Consider the following 23,619-nt stretch of genomic DNA (forward strand, 5'->3'; position numbering starts at 1 on the left):
CAACCTTGCAAGGTGTTAAAAATGGGGAGGCATTGGGGGAGGGATGCAATCAGCATAAACTAGAGACTGTAACTAATAGAAAAAAAAAGTGGCAAAAAAAAAAAAGAAGTGAACGTTTAAGTCATCACCCAATTTTCTATGGGCTTCTCTTATTATTATTTGTAGGTGTTCTTTATATATTATGCATACTAGTCCTTTGTCATTTATGCATGTTGTGAATATCTTCTCACACTCTGTGGCTGCCTTTTCATTCTCTTTAGGGGGTCCAATGAATAGAAGTTTTTAATTTTAATGTAGTCAATTTATCAATTTTTTTCTTTGTGTAATTGCTTTTGTAATTTTAAGAAATCTTTTCCTTCCTTGAGGACATACAGATGCTCTCCAACAGTATCTTTTTTTAAATTCGGTTTTGTTGGGATATATTCATATATCATGCGGTCACCTACAGTGTACGGTCAACTGTTCACAGTACCATGATGTGGTTGTGCATTCATCACCCCATCTGTTTTTTGAGCATTTTCCTCGTACCAGAGAGGGTGAAAATGGGAGTAAAAAGTAGAAGTGAGGGAGAGCGCCCGGATCATCCCCCACATCCTATTTTTCATTTAGTTTTTTGTCCCCATTTTTCTACTCATCCATCCATGCACTGGATGGGGGGAGTGCAGTCCGCAGGGTTTTCGCGGTCACACTGTCACCCCTTGTAAGCTGCATAGTTATACAGTCATCTTCGGGAGTCAAGGCTGCTGGGTTGCAGTTTGATAGTTGCAGGTATTTACTTGAATAATAGCTAGCTGTTCCAACAGCATTATCTTTTAAAAGCTATATTGCTTCGCCTTTCACATTTGAGTCTCAATTCATTTTGGCACATGGTATAAAGAAAAGGTCAGGTTTCATTATTTCCTAAATGGATAACCGATTGTTCAGCACCATTGACTGGAAAGGCCATCTTTGTCCCATCCTTTACACAGTCACCTTTGTCATAAAATGACTGTCCACATAAGCCTGGTCAGTTCCTAGACTTTCTAGTCTCTTCTCTTGGTCTCTTGGTCTCTTCCTTTGCCGATACCACACTGTCCTGAGCATCACAGCTTTACGTGGCGTGTCCTCACCTCTGTTAGAGAGTGTGCCCCACCTTGTTCTTCAGTAGTTTCTTGGCTATTGTTGGTCTTTGGGGCTCCCCTATAATTTTAACTTATAACTTTATAAATTTATAGCCAGTTTTTTAATCACACCAAGAAAACTTCTGGGGTTTTTATTGTAATGGTATTGAATCTATAAATCAATTTAGGGAGAACTGACATCTTTTGAAAGTTAAGCCTTTGTTCAATAAAAATGTCTTATGTCAAAAAAAAAAAAAAAAAGCCAGAGGAGTTACAGAACTTGGAGCAATTAAAGAAGTACACACAAACATCATTGTCATGGCTTAGGATATAAAGGACATGAAGAAGAACCTAGAAGAGCATAAAGAAGAATTTACAAGAGTAAATTTTAAAATAATGGATCTTATGGAAATAAAAGATACTGTTGCTCAAATTTAAAAAATTCGTGAGGCACATAACAGCACATTTGAAGAGGTAGAGGAACAAATTAGCATACTCAAGGATTGACAATGGATTGAGAAAGAGCAAAAGAATGAATGGTGAAAAAAATTAAAAAAATTGAAATGGATCTCAGAAAAATGATGGACAACATGAAGCACACAAATATAAGAATCACTGGTGTACCAGAAGGTGAAGAGAAAAGAACTAGGAAGAATTTTCAAAGACGTTGTTGGGAAAAACTTCCCAACCCTTCTAAATGACATAAATATGCAATTCAAAGGTGCCCAATCAACTCCAAATAGAATAAATCCAAATAAACCCACTCCAAGACATATTCTGATCAGATTGTTAAATACTGAAGAGAAAGAGGAGCAATTCACCACATACAAGAGAAGCAACATAAGATTAAGTAGTGCCTACTCAGCGGCCACCATGGAGGTGAGAAGGCACTGGTATGACATATTTAAAATTCTGAAAGTGAAAAATTACCAGGCAAGAATTCTTTATCCAGCTAAGCTCTCCTTCAAAATTGAGGGAGATCTTAAAATTTTCACAGATAAACAAATGCTGAGAGAATTTGTTAAAAAGAGACCTGCCCTATAGGAAATATGAAAGGGAGCCCTACATGCTGAGAAAAAAAGACAGTACAGAGTGGCCCAGAGAAGAGCACAGAACTGAAGAGTATTAGTAAGGGTAACTTAAAGGAAATAGAGAGAGGAAAAAATAGATAAGACAAATAAAAACCACAGGATAAGATGGCTGATTCAAGAACTGCCTTCACAGTAATAACATTGAATGTGAATGGATTAAACCCCCCAATTAAAAGATATAGATTTGCAGAATGGATTAAAAAACATGAACTACCAGTATGCTGTTTACAAGAGACTTATCTTAGACCCAGCACCACAAAGATATTGAAAGTGAAAGGGTGGAAAAAAATATTCCATGCAAGCTACAGCCAAAAGAAAGCAGGGACAGCACTAATTTCAGAAAAATAGACTTTGAATGTTAGGATTTCATAAGAGACAAAGAAGGACACTATATGCTAATAAAAGGGACAATTTGCCAAGAAGAAATAGCAATCATAAATGTTTATGCACCTAATAAAGGTGCCCCAAAGTACATGAGACAAACATTGGCAAAACTGAAGGAAACAATAACTGTATCCACAATAATTGTGGGAGACTTCAATACACCAGTCCTGTCTCTCCTATAGATAGATCAACCAGACAGAGGAGCACTAAGGAAATTGAAAACAAATTCATATGATAAATAAATTTGACTTAACAGACATATATAGAGCATTACATCCCAAATTACCAGATATTCATTCTTCTCTAGTGCTCATGGAGCTTTCTCCAGGATAAATCATACGCTGGGGCATAAAACAAGCCTCAATAAATTTAAAAAGTTTGAAATTATTCAAAGCACATTCTCTGACCACAATGGAATGCAACTAGAAGATAATAGCCATCAAAGATCTAGAACATTCACAAGCATCTGGAGGTTAAACAACACACTCCTAAACAATCAGTGGGTGAAAGAAGATATAGCAAGAGAAATTGCTGAGTATCAAGAGATGAATGGAAATGAGAACACAACATATCAAAACTTATGGAATGAAGTGAAGGCAGTATTGAGGGGGAAGTGTATAGCTCTAAATGCGTACATTAAAAAGGAAGAAAGAGTTAAACTCAGAGAACTAATGGAACAACTGAAGAAGCTCAAAAATGATCAATAAACTAATCCTAAAGCAAGTAGAAGAAAAAAATAACAAGGATTAATGCAGAAATAAATGATACGGAGAACAAAAAAAAAATAGAAAGAATAAGTAAAACCACAAGTTGGTTCTTTGAGAAGATCAACAAGATTGACAAACCCTTAGCTAAACTAACAAAGTCAAAAAAGAGAGAAGACCCAAATGAACAAAATAATAAATGGGGGGGGGGGGGACGACACTACTGTGGATACCAAAGAAATTTAAAAAATCATAAAAGGATGCTGTGAACAACTGTATGCCAACAAACCAAACAATTTAGAGAAAATGGACAGTTTCTTACCAAACTTTCCAAAAAGAACTGATACCATTCCTATTCAAACTCTTTCAAAAATTTGAAGAAAATGGAACACTACCTAACTCATTTTATGAAGTCAACATCACTCTAATACTAAAACTAGATAAAGATGCTACAAGAAAGAACAACTACAGGCCAATCTACCTAATGGATATAGATGCAAAAATTCTCAACAAAATACTTGCAAATTGAATCCAAAGACACATTTAAAAAATCAGATACCATCACCACTTGGCGTTCATCCCAGGCATGCAAGGGTGGTTCACCATAAGAGAAACAAATCAATGTAATACAACACATTAATAAATCAAAAGGGAAAAATCAAATGATCATCTCAATAGGTGCTGAAAAAGCATTTGACAAAATTCAGTACACATCCTTTTCTGATGAAACCACTTCAGTAGGTAGAATTGAAGGAATCTTCCTCAGTGTGATAAAGGACATACATGAGAAGCCCACAGCCAGCATAGTACTCAGTGGTGAGAGATTGAAGTCTTCCATCAAGATCAGGAATGAGACAAGGATGCCCACTGTCACCACTGTTATTCAACATTGCCCTAGAAGTTCTACCTAGAGCAATTTGGCAAGACAAAGAAATAAAAGGCATCCAAATTGGAAAGGGAAAAGGAAAACTGTCATTGTTTGCAGATGATATGATCTTATATTTGGAAAACCCTGAGAAATCAGCAACACAATACTTGAGCCAATAAACAAATTCAACAAAATGGTGAGATACAAGATTAATGCACATAAGTCAGCAGTGTTCCTATACAGTAGAAATGACATAACTGAAGAGACACTCAAGGAAAAGATTCTATTCACAATAGCAACTAAGAAACTCAAGTACTTAGGAATAAACTTAACCAAGGATGTAAAAGATCTCTACCCAGAAAATTACATAACTTTACTAAAAGAAATCAAAGGGGATCTAAAGAGATGGAAAGATATTCCGTGTTCATGGATAGGAAGGCTAAACATTGTTAAGATGTCAATCCTACCCAAACTGATCTACAGATTCAAGGCAATTCCAATCAAAATTCCAGCAACCTTCTTTTCAGACTTGGAAAAGCTAGTTATCAAATTTTTTTTGGCCTTGAATTGCTAAAAACATTCTAAAAATGAAAAACAAAGTGGGAGGACTTACACTGCCTGACTTTGAAGCCTACTATAGAGCCACAGTAGTCAAAACAGCATGGTATTTGCATAAAGATAGACATATTGATCAATGAAATTGAATTGATAATTTGGATATAGACCCCTAGAGATCTATGGTCGACTGATCTTTGTTAGGGCCCCCAAATCCACTGAACTGGGACAGAACAGTCTCTTCAACAAATGGGGAGGGGAAAACAGGATATCCATATCCAAAAGAATGAAGGAGGACCCCTACCTCACACCCCATAGAAAAATTAACTCAAAGTGGATCAAAGACCTCAGTATAAGAGACAGTACCATAAAACTCCTATAAGATTATTTAGAGAAACATCTTCAAGACCTAGTATTAAGAGGTCACTTGTTACACCTTACATCCAAAGCAAAAGCAATGAAAGAAAAATAAATGGGAACTGCTGTAAGTCAAAATCTGTGCTTCAAAGGAATTTGATAAAAAGGTGAAAAGGCAGCCAAACTCAATGGGAAAAAAATATTTGGAAACCATGTATCTGATAAAAGACTGATATCTTGCATATATAAAGAAATCCTACAACTCAATGACAATAGTACAAACAGCCCAATTATAAAATGCGCAAAAGATATGAAAAGACATTTCTCCGGCGAGGAAATACAAATGGCTAAAACATACATGAAAAAATGTTCATCTTCACTAGCTATTAGGGAGATGCAAATCAAGACCACAATGAGATATCATCTCACACCAATAAGAATGGCTGCCATTAAACAAACAGGAAACTACAAATGTTGGAGAGGATGTGGAGAAATTGGAACTCTTATTCATTGCTGGTGGGACTGTGTAATGGTACAGCCACTCTGGAAGACAGTTTGGTGGTTCGTCAGAAAACTAGATATCTAGTTGCCCTACGATTTGGCAATTTCACTTCTCAGTATATACCCAGAAGATCTGAAAGCAGTGACATGAGCAAATATTTACACACCGATGTTCATAGCGGCACTGTTCACAATTGCCAAGAGATAGAAACAATCCAAATGTCTTTCAACAGATGAGTGGATAAACAAAATGTGGTATATACACACGATGGAATACTATGCAGCAATTAGAAGGAATGAGGTCATGAAACATATGACAACATAGATGAACCTTGAAGACATAATGTTTAGTGAAATAAGCCAGACACAAAATGAGAGATATGTATATTACCACTAATGTGAACTCCGTGAAAAATGTAAAATAAGTGCCTTATAATGTAGAATATAGGGGACCTGGAGATAGACAGAAGCTAGTGAAGGGGGAATGATAATCTAATATGTACAGATATGATAATGAGGGTGAATTAATGGTATGGGAATGGTCAGGTGTAACTACGGTTCGTTAATAGGATCATAAGTATCAGTGACACATTGAAGGCGAACATGTTCATAAATGGTTGTTTAAAGGCATGTAACCCACAGAGTAGCACCACAAATCTAAATAAGTGTTAGTATGATATACTTACAAGGTATGACACTGGAGCGGAGGGTTAACAACAGAGTAATATCTGGAAAAACTACCCATTACATATTAAAGACTATATTTAGTAGGAATATCTTACCAACACTACGCTAATGGGATAAATAATTAGCAGCTGGTAAGAGCTCTGTGATGTGTTATGTTATGATAATTGTTTAAAGTTGAGAGTGATGATGATTGTACAAATAAGTGAAGATAATGTAAGAAACTGACCATTTATCTTAGGATAGAATATATATTAAATGAAATTAGGAACCCACTACTTAAATCAAGCCTTTGACTTGAGGCTTGCTCTTGTGAAACTTAGGGTTGTAAATGGGAGGGTGAGCCCTCCTATGTATATGCCTAAGAGTCAACTCCAGGGAACCTCCTTTGTCGCTCAGATGTGGCCTTTCTCTCTCTAAGCCCAACTCGACAAATGAATTCATTAACCTCCCCACCACGAGCGACAAGCCTCCCAGGGGAATGAATCTCCCTAGCGATGTGGGACTTGACTCCCAGGAATGAGCCTGGCCCAGGCAGCGAGGGATTGAAAATGCCTACTTGACCAGAAGGGGAAAAAAAGAAAGGTAATAAGCTGAAGTCACAGTGGCTGAGAGATCCCAAATGCAGTCAAGAGGCTATCCTGGAGGTTTCTCTTATGCAGGCTCCAGCTAGACATCCCAAATGGCCACAGTATGCCATGCCCTTATCAAAAGTAGTCCCCAAATACCTAGGTCCCTACCTGAGATTCCATAAAAGATTCACTCACTTAAGTTTTATCTTTCAGAAACTTAAATCCACCACAATGTTCCTATTCCAAACAAATCCTAAAACCCAGAGGCAAGAGCCTCTTTAAGAACAACAATCAGTTGCAGCCCCCTTCCCCATGTTGTTGACGGCCCTTTTCAATATGAACAAGTTGGGGTGCTCACTGCCTAGATATCCCTGAAGATGAAGAAAGGGATTAAGTGAGGGGAAGGGGTAGCAACAAACAAGATATGATTTAAGAAAGGACTATGAAAACTGAAACTTCATATAAATATATATATATATATATTTAGATGCTGGGGTGTTGGAATAGCTGGAAGGAGGTAAATGACAGTGGAACTGTAACCTATAACATCCTTTGAAATTTGCTCTATAGCTACTCATTGAATTGTGCTTTGAAAGTCTTCACCTTTCTGTATATCCCCTATATTGCATAATAAAGAAAGAACTGAAACTGTGGAACTGTAACCCATAACGATTTTTGAAATTACCTGCATAACTGCTTATTGAGCTGTACATCAAAAGTTAACAACTTTCTGTATGTATGTTATATTTTACAATAATGGAAATAGCTGAAGTTGTGGAACTGTGACCCACACCATTCTTTGAAATTTGCTCTCTAACTACTTGTTAAGTTGTACTTTGAAAGTTATCACTATTTTGTATCTATGTTAAAGCTCGCAATTTAAAAATGCATTTTAAAAGGCTGTTAACATGGCTCCTATACAGTTTATCAGAAATGCCAAAATATTTAACATAGTTATCCTTAAATGACCCCCTTTTGTCAAACTTTAACAAAAAATGTGATAATTGTACTATCTACTATACAATTATCTCCATTACTTTTCTTCTATTTTGTTTTTGGTACGTTAATTACTGGGAATGCATCAGATCTTATAAGAACAAATGTGAAAATCCTTGACTCACAAGATTCCTTTATTATATATGTGATATAGGACCAAGAATAGTGTACTCAATTTCAGGAGGTCCAGTGTAAATCTCAGCTTGTTCTCCAAGATGTCATAGACCTCTATTCCTATAAAAGGAAGGGATTTGATAAATCTATAAAGTACTTTCTGCCTCTCTCTTATGCTGTCCACATCACAACACACTTTTTCTTTTCCCCAGGTTCCCATGCCTTCCATAATAGCTCTCTCTCCACTAGTGCTCACCAACAGAAATGAGGAATTAGTGACAGCCTATAATGGACAACAAGCCTTCTGGAAACTCTGAAGGCATGGGTGGCCTCTTCTCCTTGAAGTGAGGGTCTTGCATTGAAGCCCTGGCACTTAGCACAATGACTGACACATGGAGGTGTTGGAAGCCTATGAGTTGACGAATGAATGAATAAAAATATCAGATGCACACATATAAGCCACTTTCATCTCTTGCTCCACACATTTACATGCCCCTGACTCACTGAATAATACATCGGGGTTTCCTGAAGTATGTGGAACACATCACACCGTGGCCCTCAAAAGAATGTTTGCTGGGGCACAAATAAAATATTAAATGATTCATATCATGGGAAAGTCATTTCCATTTATGTTCTCTTTCAACCCTTCTGCATATTTCCAAGAGAAATATTAGTTTGGAGTAGGTAGGTCTTTGACACCTGTGGAAGAGGTGCTCGTCCTCTTTTGTAACAGAGAGACCAAGCTTCAGGCTCAGAGCTTTCCACTGTCTAAATAAAATTCATTAACTTTGTTTTGCTGAATTTGTTTTTATAGATACTTTCTATTTATGGAACCTGATTTATTTTTTCATTTAAAAGAGAAGTATAAAGTTTTCTTAAATATATGGTAGGCAATAAATAGAAATTTATTTAAAGAAAATATTAGCTGGTGCACCAATACAGCAGAAATCTCCCAAGTAGTATGCAAATGGTTGAAAACTGGGAAACTAGATTCCTTCATCATTTTTTTATTTTTATTTTAAAGACTGGAATTAAACTATTTTCTCTCTGGCTATATTTCTTTAGAAGCCAATGCAGTGAAGAATCACCCCCACTTAATTTAAATCGAGTAGAAACTATTTCCAATTTAATGAGCTAAATTATTCCTATTCTACCTGTACCATATGACTTTACTATTATATGCTGGTTTCTTCATTATTGCTTAAATTCTAATCCTACTTAAGTGTATAAATTGAACACTCATGCCAGAAGAATGAGAGCAACTTGCAGGAAGGAACCGACTGGGCCAGCTGTGCGTTCCCCATGCTCAGTGCTGTGCCTTGCCAGCATTGGACCTTCAGATATTTGTGGGATGGATGTATGGATAGTTATAGTCAATGGAGTAAAGTTGTTGAAAGGATGAAACATGAGTTCAATAAATGTAAATATATCAAGTATAATTTTTTTGGTTGTGAGCCACAGAAACTGACCATGGCTAAAGCAAACAGGAAAGGAATTCATTGGTAGGACATGGGGAAGCTCACCAAATGGAAGGGGGAGCCAGAGAACCAGCCTGGGCAGGACCCGACCCAGGGCAGCTTTAGGGGGAGAGGTGGCAGGAGCTGAGGGATAAGGTCTGTTGAATGCTATTGCCCCATTTTCAGAGGAATTTAATTTTTCATTTAAAGATTAAAATGTAAAAGGAAATCACATCTCTTTCGGCAGAAAATTCTAAGGATATTATGAGTATTGATATATAAAATGACTATTTTAGTCCCTTGAGAGTAGGATACGTAAGAGAGAAGACCTGAGATTTTGTTTTATTTCAGCTGTTTCCTTCAAGGCTGAGTAGAATTATTGAACATTTCATCTTCCATCTCCTGGTCTCTGACTGGAAGACTGTAGCATTTACAGAATTTCTGTAGCACTGAAAACCTGAAGCAGTTGTGAGAAAGGAGCATGCTCTCATTCTGTCACCAGAAACAGTGCTATTAACCTGAGAGGCCTTCATTTACTTTTACCAGATCTTCCACTTTTTTTCCTTTAATGGTCTCTGTCCATTTTTGAGAGTCATACAGCCAAAGACCACCAAACCAATCCAAAGGTAAATCACAAAATAGCTTTTTATCAATAATGCAACACATGAGCTTATCAAGTTGGGGATGGGGGTGAGCTGCCTCTTCCCGGAGAAATATTGTCAACACTAACAGGGTTTGAAATCACCCACTCATGGGGATAATAAAAGCAGACCAGCTTTTAGTTTGTTTATTATGGCCTTAAATTCTCCCAGACTTTGTCCCCTCTATGTTTGCCTGTCCCAGAGCCTGCCCCCACTGCCCCACCTTTTTGGAGTGCAGTACAGAAGATTTGAACCTCTGATTGCTTGTTCATTTCTGGATAAAGAAGGGAAATAGAATGTTACAGGCTTTAGCTAGCACAATATGGATCATAAGAAGAAATGGGGCCTAAGGAAGCAAAAATGAAGAACGTTCATTTATGAAAAAGCAGATTCCTTTACTAGCCACGCATTTGTTTGCCTAGTACATGTATGCTGCTGGAGCATCTAAAAGAAAACCCAGCACCTCCATTAATGTGTGGGTTCACAGAATACTTATGAAGCTAGTTTTATGGAAGAAATTCAGGAAGGCAATATTTCTATGTTCAGAAAACCGAGTATATTTTCAGGAGGCAAAATGAGGAAATGTTTTTAAATGAAAGGGGGTAGAGAGAAATTAAAAAATGAATGCCAAAATAACACTTTCTATTCCCTGTAACACAGATTCTGAAAACACTGGTCTTTTCCTTTTTCTAAGGCTAATCAAGAAGAAACAAAAGACTTTACTGTACTGTGCTTAAAATGTATGTTTAAGGAGCTGTGAAAAGCCTCCCTCTGACTCTGGATTAAGGGTTTTTCATTTCATGCATTATTCAGCATTGCTTGCTCTGGATGTAACACAGAGCAGTTATTTTTACCATGCTCATTAGCACCAAATATTTAGTTTGTGAGGTTTATTTTTATATTTTTCACTTTGTGTCCTAGTAAATTTTGAAAAGTGACTGGGAGATATTTACATTTATTCATATTATATGTTCTTATAAGGATACATAAAATATATTGATACCTTAAATTTTAAAAGAGCTAAAGGAAAAATAAGAGTATGCAGTAATATAGAGAAGCTAAGAATGTGTAAGATAATAAGATTGTCTCCTTTAGCTACTACTGGGTGGTAGGGAATTTAGTGCCCAAAGTGCAGCCTTGAGGCATAGTGTTGGCTAGCCCTGCATTTATTTAGCTGGCTAAATAAATGTATGCACATGCACAAGATTCTTATAAAACCCTGCTTGCATTTGCCCCAGCACACAGATGAATTGGTATAATTTCCAAGCCCTGACCCAAGTGTTTTAATATGAAGAAATTTCATAAGTTATAACCAGTTGCCCACTTCAGCCAAAATGACCTAGTTTTAATAAAGCACCCTCAGACCACATATCTGCGGACATTGCATTTTGACTAGGAAATGAGAAAAGCTTACCACTTGGGTGCTGGTGACAACAGGGATTTCAGGCCCTCCTTTGTGCTCCCTGTGGTTTCTCATTGCTGCTGCCTGCCCATTCTGGAACAGAGAGTCCTTCAAGTGGGGAAGAATTACTGACAGTGACATTTCTTAAGAACCACTTTGTCACCACAGAAAAGGGGCCCATTCTTAGTTGTGTAGAGGTTTCTTTTTCCCTGGCAGGGTGTGCTTTTTGGACAGGCAGCTAAAAGCATGCTCCAAAGCCAAGGAAAGTTACTGTGTCTCGAAGGTAAACTGGGTAGTATCCAAGCCTTACCACAGACACGGAGGGTTCACCTATACTAGAATAGCTGGATTCCCTACAGAAAAATGACGTATCAAGATGAACTCTAGGGGAGCGAAGGCTTCAAATTGATGTTGCAGAACTATATCTAGTACTGGTATTTTTAAAAATTAAAAAAAAAAAAAAAAAAAGATTTGCAAGTGATCTCTTTTCCTATTTCTTAATTCAGTAAGTACCACCACCACTGGGCTTTCTGAGATCAAGGTTTAAACAATTTCTTTAAGACATTTTATCACTTACAAATTGTGCTTAATGAAAGAGAAAGATCAGAGTCATTTGGCTCTTATCAAATATAAATTTATTTCATAAATCATGAATTAAAGGAAACACGGCTGTGCGATGCGCGGGTCTGACCCACCCAGTGCACATTGTGCGCTGCCCGGACTCCGGCGCATGCTCAGACCCCTAGGTAAGCCGTGTTTCCCTAAAGCTTGCTCGGGCTCTTTGGACAATTGTAAACCTTAGCTTTGCAGATTACATTTTTGTAATTCTCCTCATTCATATGCCTGGAAGTGCCTGAAAGGAGGGCAGCCCTTGAAAACCTGAGAAACCAGGAAGTAGCTTCCTCTCCCTTCTTGCTGCCTGGGAGCTCCCTGAGTCGACTTCTTGGGAGCCTGCACCAGCTGGCTATTATGAATGGCTCCCCCGAAACCATAAACACGAAACCCTCTAAGCTCCAACGAGTTACTCTTTGTACGTTCTCTGACTAGCTAGAGGGTAAGAGAAACCCCTCTGCTCATTTCTCCCCACCCTCACTTCTTCAATGATTATCACTCTGCTCTGTCTAGCACAGGAAGGACCCAGCTAGGAGTTGTGTTGGTGCATACATGTGGCTTCCAGAAGCTAAATAAGGATGTCTTACATAATTGTAAAGTAAAATGATCAGTTTAGTCTACTAATGTGAAAGAAAAGATTTGAGAAACATGCGTAGTGATAAAAGATGCCTTTTATTAACTAGAAGTCTGTGATTTCCTTTAGAAAAAAATCAAAAGCAAAATTCACTTATTTCACTGTTCTTTCTTTCAGAATATATTTAATATTAGCCATGAATAAAACAGGAATTTAACTCAGAAAACTAAGGAGACAAAGCTTTACCTATTTTGTCTGACTTCAGAAGTCCTACTTGATTTGTTTTGTAAAATAAATACATTTTATTTTATAAATCTACACTCAAAATTTTTCAATACTTAGCTTCTCTTTCTTAGTTTTTTTTTTTTTTAAATATGCATGCTCTAATTTATAATTACAGCATCAGTGTTTTATTTATAGATTTCTGGGAAAAGGCTCACATTAAAATATACAGTTTAGGGACTGTGTGCTGCATGTGAAACATGAGGTTTCTTATTGCTTGCATTATGGTTTCAAATTGTTACATGAGTGCATGTATGTATGCATGTGCATACGTATGAGTTAATCAACTTTAAAAGTACTAATAAAAAAGCATCTGGTAATTAAGAATAGTAGAAATATTTCTCTTCCTTATATAAGCAGACAAGAGAGAATAAATAGGGAACAAGATTAATTCATTCATGTAGCAAAAAGAAAGGGTAGCTAGTCTTTAAAGGCCAGGTGAGACAGCTGTTTCTGCACGCTGCCTGCTGGCATCACCTGCCTGCTGTTGTCACTTGCCTGCTGCTGTCACCTGGGCCCAGAGGCATGGTCCAGGCTGGTGCTATGTGGATGCACCCATATTCCTTCCAATGTACCACCTGCCCATGGGTGCTCTGGTTCCTCTGCTGCCCCGCCCCCAGTATCCACACGACCACTCCAACAGACTGCAGTTGAACACTGAACAAAGAATTTAATACTAGAAGCACCCGAATCTGTAGCCATTTGGTCAGAAGTGCAGGTGGCCTGGATCCCGAAACTGGCACTAGTGTCTGAGTGAGCGCCATCTCACAGAGGATGGCCCTTAACTTGTGGGCTCTGGCCTAACCCCGGGGAGAGTCTGAGTTGGATTGACTTGAGTTACTGCAGTATTTGCACTTGGAGTCAGAAGCTGAAGCTGTTGTGGAAGTTGTAGAAGTTTTTGTTTGTCCTGTTCCCTCTCTCCAGGATGCCCTTCAGCTAAATATTTCCCAAATACCCATTCCCATCCTTCAAAGCTCTGCTCAGATGCTCCCCTGAGAGAGGCCTTCTCTCAGCGGCCATGTAAATTCACACTCCACTCCTCTGCCTGTCTCTCTCCTCATCTCCTGTATTCTTCTTCATGGCACGTACCACCATCAGACATCAAGATCCTTCTTGTTAAGTGTCTGGCTCCCTGACTATTATGTGATGCCACAGCTGCAGGGACCTTGTCTTATTTCCAACACCCTGAAAGTGCCAGACACAGAGAAGGTGCTTAATAGCATGTGCTGAATGATTAAAGAGAAGAAACAAGCACATGACATAAGCATGAAGCATTTTAAGTGTATGTATTTTATTTTGTATTGATGACAGAATTTATTATAATTTTACTTTCCTGCCTTTAATGGAAGCAAACTCCTCAAGGATGTTTTCATGAAAATCCATGACCATTTAAAGAATGCATTAAGCCATGTTGCAGAGGTGCACACTTTTCCATTTGCCTCAGGCTCCAATCTAGCTGAGACGGTGCTGGAGGGTGGCCCAGCTGCCTCTCCTGCTGTGCTTCCTGCTGCTGCCTCAGCCGTTGAGGCCCATGGGGCTGGGATGAGGCTCCTTCTTAAAGCTTCCAGAAGGTTCTCAGTGATGCATTTTGTACTCACTATTCAGGAATAATCAGTTACTTTCCAGAACTTACATTCAAGTGCCTACTCGACACCACCTTGGATTTCTAATAGGTATCTCAAACTTAGCATGTTCAAAACCAATTGATTTTTCCTTCCTGGAAACTTCTCCTCTCACATTCTTCCTCATTTCAATAAATGCCAACCTCTATCCAGTTGCTCAGTTCTTAAAACTTTGGAGCCATCTTTTGTTCCTTTTTATATTTCACTTCCTGTATTAGTTCTCTAGGGCTATCATAACAAATTCCTACAAACTGGGTGGCTTAAAAAAATGGAAACAAATTCTCTCCAATTATTTAGACTGGAAGTCCAACGTCAAGGAGTCAGCAGGGCCATGCTCTCCCTGAAGGCTCTGGGAGAGGATTCTTCCATTCCTCTTCCTTGCTTCTGGCAGCTACTGGCAATCCTTGGTGTTTCTTGGCTTGTGGCAGCATAACTCCAGTCTCGGCCTCTGGCTTCACATGGCTATCTTCCCTGTGTCTCTGTGTCTCTGTCTCTTTTCTCTTCACCCTTATTCAGTGTGACCTCTTTTAACTTGATTACACATGCAAAATCACTATTTCCAAATAAGGTCATGCTCACAGGTATTGGGGGTTAAGACTTAAGCATATCTTTTTGGGGAACACAGTTCAACCCACAACACACTTCAAATCCAGTGTGTTATCATTAACTTCAAAATATCTTAAAAATCCAATTACTTTTACTACCTCTACTGTTACTACCCTACCAGGCTACCATCATCTCTTACCTCGACTCTTACATTAGCCTCGTTACAATCTGTTCAAGAGCATTACGAGGGATTCTTCTGAAATCTAAGTTAGGTGATGCTGTTCTTCTGTTCTATACCCTTGAATGGTTTCCCATCTCACTCGGAATAACATTCCAGTCCTATATTATTCTACCAAGCCCTTCATGATGTGGTCTTCCATCCGCCATTCATTCTGTGTACTCTTACCCTGCTGTAATCTCCATTATACCACTTGCATTAGTTAGCTTTTACTGTTAACAGACAACCCCAAAATTTGTTAAATGGTTAGCAACAACCATTTATGTAGCTCAGGATTCTGTGAGTTGGCAACATGGACTGGACTCAGCTGTCCTTTTGCTGATCTTCGCTGGCTCATTTACGCATCTCTTCCCCCTGAGCACTGCTTTTACTGCATCCCATAAGTTTTGGTATGTTGTATTTTCCTTTTCATTCATTTCTAAGTATTTTCTAAGTTTCCTTGTGATTTCTCCTTTACCCATTGGTTGTTTGTGTGTATTGTTTAATTTCCACATATTTGTGAATTTTCTAGATTTCCTTCTGTACTGATTTCTAATTTCGTTCCATTGTCATCAGAGAAGATACTTTAGATACTTTGTATGATTTCATTATATTTAAATTTAGTGACACTTCTTTTGTGGACTAGCATATGATCTATCCTGGAGAAATGTTCTTTGTGCACTTGAGAAGAATATGTATTATGCTATTGTTGGGTGGAGTGTTCTATGTATGGCTGTTATGACTAGTTGATTTATAGTTTGTTCAACTTCTCTGTTTCCTTGTTGATCTTCAGTGTAGTTATTCATTCTATTATTGAAAAAGATTTGTTGACATCTCCAACTTTTGTTTTTGAACTGTCTATTTATCCCCTCATTTCCTTTAGTTTGTGGTTGATATATTTTGGCACTTTATCGTTAAGTGCATATATGTTTATAATTGTTATATATTTTTGATTGAATGATATTTTTATCATTACATATGTCATTCTTTGTCTCTTCTAATGATTTTTTTTTCAGAAGATGTATTTTTTTCTATTGTTAATATAGCCATTCCAGCTCTTTTTTGGTTACTGTTTGCATGGAATACCTTTTTCCATTATTTTTCTTTCAACCTATTTATGCCGTTAGATGTAAGCAGACTCTCTTTTCAATAGTATATAGCTTGATCATGTTACTTCTAAATCCATTTTGCCAGTATCTGCCTTTTAATTTGAGAGTTACATTTAAAGTAATTACTGATAAGAAAGAACTTCCATTTTGCTATTTGTTTTTATGTGTCTTGTATCTTTTTTGTTCCTCAATTCCTCTATAACATACTTGGTGATAAATAGATACTTTCTGGTATAACATTTTGATCTTCTTTTCATTTCTTTTATTATATATTTTTGAGTTATTTTCTTAGTGGTTGTCCTGGGGATTACAATTAAAGTTTTAATTTTTAACAATTCAAGTTGAATTAATACCAACTGAGTTTCCATGGTATACAAAAACTTTTGTCCTACATGCTTCTTCCCCACCCCCTTTCACATTAATATTGTAATAAATTACATCTTTGAACATTGTGTGTTACTGAACATAATTAATATTTTATGCATTTTCCTTTAAATCATATATGAAAAAAAGAGGAGTTACAAACCAAAATTACATTAGGAATGACTTTTATATTTACCTATGTAGTTAGATTTGCCAATGTTTTTTATTTCTTCATGTGGATTTGGGTTATTGTCTTATGTGCTTTCATTTCAGCCTGAAAGACTTCTTAACATTTCTTGTAGGGCAGATACACTAGCAACAAACTCTCTCATATTTTATTTATCTGGGAATATCTTAATTTCTTCTTCGCTTTTGAAGGATGGTTTTGCTGGATACAAAATTCTTGGTTGACAATTTTTTTTCAACCCTTTGAGTATGTCATCTCACTGCCTTCTGGCCTCAGTGGTTTATGATGTGAAATCACCTGTTAATCTTGTTAAGCCTCCCTTGTGTGTCATAACTCACTTCTCTCTTGATGCTTACAGGATTCTTTCTTTGCCTTAAGTTTTTGACAGTTTATAATGTGTTTTGGAGTGGCTGTCTTTGAGGTTGTCCTATTAGGAGTTCATTGAGCTTCTTGGATGTGTAAATTCACATCTTTCCTCAAATTCTGGAAGTTTTTCACCATTATTTCTTCAAATACTCTTTCTTTTCCTTACTCTCTCTCTTCTTCTGATAGTCCCATTATGTATATATTGGTAGGCAAGGTGATGTTCTGCAAGTCTCTTAGGTTCTGTTAATTTATCTTAATTTTTCTTTCTGCTTATTAGAATGGATGATCTCAGTTGACTTGTCTTCAAATTCATTGACTCTTCCATCTGTATTCTCAAATATGCTATTGAAACTAGTGAGTTTCTCATTTCAGGTAGTATGTTTTTGAACTCGAGAATTTCTGTTTGGTTCCTTTTCAGAACTTCTGTCAATTGATATTCTCTATTTGATGAGACATTATTCTCTTGATTTCTTTAATTGTTTGCCCATGGTTTCCTTTAGTTCTCTGTGAATATTTAAGACAAATGATTTAAATTTTTTATCTAGGAAATTCAATTCCTGAGCTTTGCAAGGCACCGTTTTCATTAACTTCTTTTTCCCTGTTTATGGACTATACTTGGCATACCTCAAAAATTTTTTTGAAAACTGGACTCTTTAATATTGCAATGTGACCAATCTGGAAATCTGATCCTCCACTCTCCCAAGGGGTTTTTTTTTTAATTCAGTTTTTTTTAGATATACTCACATAACATACAATCATCCACAGTGTAAAATCAGTTGTTCATAGTACCATCATATAGTGCATTCATCACCACAGTCAATATTTGATCATTTTCCTTCCAAAAAAAAAAAAAGAATAAGAATAAAAATAAAAATAGAAAAGAACACCTAAAACATTCCATCCTCCCCTATCTCACCCTATTTTTCATTTAATTTTTGTCCCCATTTTTCTACTCATATATCCATACACTGGGTAAACAGACTGTGAGCCACAAGGTTTTCACAAACACATGGTCACACTTTGTAAGCTACATAGTTATACAATCATCTCCAAGAATCAAGGCTACTGGGTTGCAGTTAGACAGTTTCAGGTATTTATTTCCTTCTAGCTATTCCAATACACTAAAAACTAAAAAGGCATATCAATATCACATGTAAGAATACCCTCCAGATTGACCTATCAATCCCATTTGAAATCTCTGCCACTGAAACTTTATTTTGTTTCATCTCTCTTTCCCCTCTTGGTCAAGAAGCTTTTCTCAATCCCACGATGCTGGGTCCAGGCTCATCCCCAGGAGTCATGTCCTGCATTGCCAGGGAGATTTACACTCCTCTCCAAAAGGTTTTTGTTGATGTTCTTTGTAGTTGCTGTTGTTTGCTTGTTCAGTGACTTTTCAGAACTAATTTTGTAAATTCTCTATTCTTTCCTGTGCATGGTCTCTTATGCCTCTGCTCTATCAGCTTATGGTCAGTTAATGGTTCCACAGAGATTTACTTATATACCTGGAACCAAAGTGTGTTCTTTTTAAATCTCATAGTCTTTGAAGATGGACACTGTGTATGTTAGTGTGTGCCTTCAACACTCAGCCTGGCCATTTACAACACTGCCTTAGTCTTCACTTCCTGCTTGAGCAGTTCCTCAGTTCAGCAGTAGGTGAGAGATTAGGGCCTTCGCCAGTCTTTTCTGAGTATGTGCTAGCATTCTAAATTCCCAGGAATATATGGAGATTTTAAAATTATTTATTCCCTAAGCATTTCATTCCCCAACCCTTCCTCTCAAGCATTTTGCTAAGTCTGTTTTTTTTGTCCCAGCCATTATATCTTGAACCAGGCAGCACTGATTAATATATTTGCTTGTAAATGTTTTCAGCAGTTGCCCCTGGATAAACACTTCAGCCCTGAAAGAGTTCCTAGTTAGGTCAAATAAAGGCAAGCTTTTTCCACCAGTCCTTCAGGGAGCCACCAGACAGATCAACACCAACAGCCACAATTCTTTGAGCATAAGGTCCATTGTGCTCCCTCTGGTATTAGGTACCTGTACCGTAAATCTCTTGTCTTCAATTTCACCACCGAACTGGGGAGCAGTGGATGGGTCCAGGGCAAGTTAAAATGCCACAAAGCTTTCTTACTGAGATTCAGCTATTTTTTTTTTCCTCAAGTGTTACCCTGGTTGCTGTAAACTTTTAATTGGTTTCCATCATTCTGGAAAAGTTTATTATAAAATTTTTAGCCAGGTTCTTCATTTCCTTCATGGAGGGAAAGGCTTTTGGAATTTCCTACTCCACTACTTTTGCTGACCTCAGTCTCCAGGAATCACTATGTTTTAATTGCCTACACATTTATATTTAATAGATAAGTCATTTTACCTTTTAAATGATTTAAAAATCATTTCATAATTACTTTGAGAGCAGGTATATATCTGCCACTTTCATAATTGAATTTCTAGGATTTAACAAAGTGGTGGCATTTAACAGGAGCTAATATTTACTCTCGTATCCTGTCTTTTTATCAAAAGTCTTCCAAATTCCCTGTTTCACCCTGCTTCTTCTAGTTTCTGGGATCCTCACTTTTACTTTTTCCTCCTCTATCTTATTTTCATTAAAACATGCACACACGCACACAAACACAATGAACAACAACAACAAAACTCTTTCTTGCTTTTCATGACAATTAGCAAGGTGTGTTTACCCAGTTAGCCAACTAATTCTTCTTGCCTTTAGATTTGAATCCATTGAGATGGAAGGGAAGGTATTCAAGCTGTGGTCATCTGGATTAGAGAGAAAGATATGTGGGAAAAGGAGAGGAGATGCAGCATTTGAGAGGCAGAGTCGTGGTTTGCTTTTAAAAAATGGCATTGCCCTGAACTAGCTAATAGTTTAATTTTTGTAAGCTGTGACAACTGCAAAAAAAAAGGAGTCAAGTGAGAAAAAGAAAACAAGAGTTTTGCACTGATTCTGCTACTCCTGGATCATGTGACTTTGGACAAATCACTCCCCTAACTGGGCCTCAGTTTTCTTCTCTATACATTAATGGGATAAAAAATGACAATCCTCAAAGTTCTAACCAGCTCTAACCGTCTGAGATTTGAGTTGCAATATTTTTGCAACCCTCCCTTCTTTCCTTCTTTTTTTTTTCCATTATGCCCCCTTATCTATCGACCTACAATCAGGTGAGTAATAAAAGATCAGAGTGAGATATCAGCACTCCAGCAGTTAACTGAAAATTTTAAAAATACCTATATTTGGGAGACCCAGTTATGAATTTTATTTCTTATGTTCATAGTACCTTAATATCCTCACAATAATTTTGCCATACTTCATGTTAGATGAATGTCCCAAACCTACTTCTGACCAGGGGAGGCCAATCCTTTATAATACATATCTAAAATCCATCTAATGTCCAAGGAGTTTACTTCTGAAGATGAAATTTCAGGGAATTGCTGGAAAGCTTATCGAACTCGGTAACTTATGGGCATTGAAGGTGGTCTGACAGGAAGCGACCTCCAGCTCTTTTTGTGTTGTTCACTCTCAGGATGCTTTGGCCAAGAACTGAATTTCTCCATTTACAAGAGGTAATCATCGCCTCATAGCATTTATCACACACGTTTGCATCCTGGTATTTCTGTGAAGGCAGTAGGATTAATAGGAATTAGATCCAAATGGAAAACTTCAGGATTTTAGGATTATTCTGATTAAATTGATAGAACAGAAAATTGGAGGACAGGAAGATGTATATTTTCATTCATTTTAGTAAACAAAAGAGATGCTGGAAAATCACAACCAAGCGCAAATGTTATGAAACTGGAACATTTATTTTTTTCTTATGAGAGGATTTAAATTCTGTTATCAGCATAATAAATGCTCAAAAGTCTATCTGGCAGGCTAGAGCATTTGGGCTATTGGAAAGGCACCCGCACCAGTCTTACATCTTCAGGAAAAATTGCTTAGAGCAAAAGTTCTGAAACTTTAGCCTCATCAGAATTAACTGAATTTTTTTTTTTTTAAATACAAATTTCTGGACCCCACCCCCAGTTTCTGATTCAGTAAGTCTGGGATGGGTTCCCAAAATTTGCATTTCTAATGAGTTTCCAGGTGATGCTATTGCTTCTGGTTTGGGGCCCACCTTTTGAGAACCACTGACATGAAGGAATAGGCAGGAATAAGTAGGTATTCGTGTTGGTGGAGGAAGGGGAAAGCCTCAGATGGGAGCCAGCACATGGTCCAAAAGAACTTGTAGGACCCTGAAACAGGGAGAGTGGTGCAGATGAGCCTGCCCAAGAGACCCCAGTTTTTGAAGGCCTTATACCATGCTAAGGAGCTGGGATTCAGGTGGATTGTAAATGCGGGAGCAACATGATCAGAAGTGCCATTTAGAAAAATCATCATGGCTAACGTAGATTGTGGATCGAAGGTGGGCAAGATAGTCAGGAGACTAATTAGGAGGATAACGTTCAAGCAAGTTGGTGGTTAGTAGCTGTGTAGTAGCAGTGATGATGGAGAAAAGTAGATGGCTTCAAACGATATTTATGAGGTAGAAATTAAACCTTGGTGATTCATTTGATGAATGGAATATGAGTGAGAGAGAAAAGGACTCCAAGTTCATTCCTGTGTTTCTGCTTTGAGCAATTAGGTGGTGTTGTTCACTGAGTCCAAAGTAGTTTACAGGAGGGAGGAGATGAGGGAGGGATGATTTGATTTGGGGACCTGTTGGTGTCCAGTAGGTCACTGAGTATCAGATGTTGAGTGCATGAGATTGATATGAGATGGAGATATGGATTTGTGATCCACTGCCTAAAGATGATAACTGACCCCAGGGAATAGCTGGAATTACCTGGGTATGGTGAGTGAGAATTGGGAAAGGGCTAAGTTTAGTGGATCCTTGAGGAATGCCACCATTTAAGGGAAGACTGAAGAGGAATCTGCGATGGAGACCAACAGAGAAGTAGGAAGAAAATCAAGAGAATGTGACATAATGGAAACCAAGTGTTTTAGCCATGCCAAATGCTGGAGAGAAATCAAGCAAATTAAGGCATGAACAATTTTGATTAGATATTAGAAGAAGATAATTGATGGCCTACGTAAAAATCCTTGCAGTGGAGTTGTACAAGCTCAAATCAGATATGTGTGGGAAGTATGAAAGTCAAGGCACATAATATAGTGACAGCCCACTCCTGGGTTGCCCTTTCTCTTCATCACTTCAGCATGATTTCCACAAATTTATATACTCTTAATAATGAGAACTAAATGTGTAAATTAAACATGCCTTTTAATATTAAATTCTGGAAATTCTTTTCATATATGTTGCTGCTTTCATTGGAAATAATGAGCCCTCTGAACAGATGGTAGCCTAAAGATTTATCTTTGAAAATATCATGGAAAAATCATCTATGCAAGAATTTTAATGATTGTATTTTTTTTCCTATAGCTGTATTTTGGACAAACACATGTCTTGAGATTCTTTATTAGAATTTGGGTTCTGGGGAATGAACTAACTAGAGTTCCTTTTTTAAAGATATAGCAGCATTTCCTTATTTTGTTTTAAGGCAATGCTAGAAAAATGCATTTTATTCCATTTCCTAAAACTTGGTATTCTGAAATGTTTAGACTGAGGTGCAGAGTTATGTCCTTAAGGTTCCTAGTATTTGAAAGCCAACAAAATCATTAATGGGAGATTCCCGAGGCTTTTTGCTTTGGTTTTTCCTCTCTGGAGATGCTGTTAGAGGACCCCTGGTAATCTTGAATTCTCAGGGTATACAATAAATACCTGAAAGGTCACCTGGAAAACGTGAAAATTTCTGAGAATTTAGGAGGTGGAATTTCTTGATTAAAACATCACCAAACTGGTATCATATAGCTTTCCTCTACAAAAGACAAACTCATTTGATTAAGAAGTTTTTTAAAGGAGACGATTATTTAACAAAACCACTATTAGCTCTCTTTGAGGTTTAGCGTTGCAGTGGGGATTGTGAAAATCTTCAAGTATCAGAAAACAAATTATTTCCCAAATCTTGGCCATGGAAATAAAATATAAAACATAACTATTTTTCTCCACATTAGTGATTCTCAACCTAATGAAAACAATGCTTAGTAAATGTAGGGATTGGAAACTTCTTACAATAACTTGAAAGCTGTCCGGGAGTTCCTGTGTACTGACGACCAAATTTCCACTTCAGCTAAAAAGTCCCACCCACTGTCCCCCAAAGATGACTTACATTTTCCTGCCTTTGTATTTTGTGTATGTGATTCCCTTCAACTGAAATAAAGCCTTGTGGCTTCTCCACTTTCCGCCACTTCTACCTAGTGAGTTCCATCAAGGC

At 37.4% G+C, this 23,619-nt stretch overlaps 1 protein-coding gene across 1 annotated transcript in view; it reads left to right on the forward strand.

Moving 5' to 3' along the window:
• The window catches only part of GPR158 (G protein-coupled receptor 158), a 479,696-nt gene that overhangs the window by 424,052 nt on the left and 32,025 nt on the right, over positions 1-23,619 (forward strand). The window lies entirely within an intron of this gene.

This window comes from Choloepus didactylus, chromosome 5 (genome assembly GCF_015220235.1).
Source record: "Choloepus didactylus isolate mChoDid1 chromosome 5, mChoDid1.pri, whole genome shotgun sequence".
In the NCBI taxonomy this organism is placed as follows: domain Eukaryota; kingdom Metazoa; phylum Chordata; class Mammalia; order Pilosa; family Megalonychidae; genus Choloepus; species Choloepus didactylus.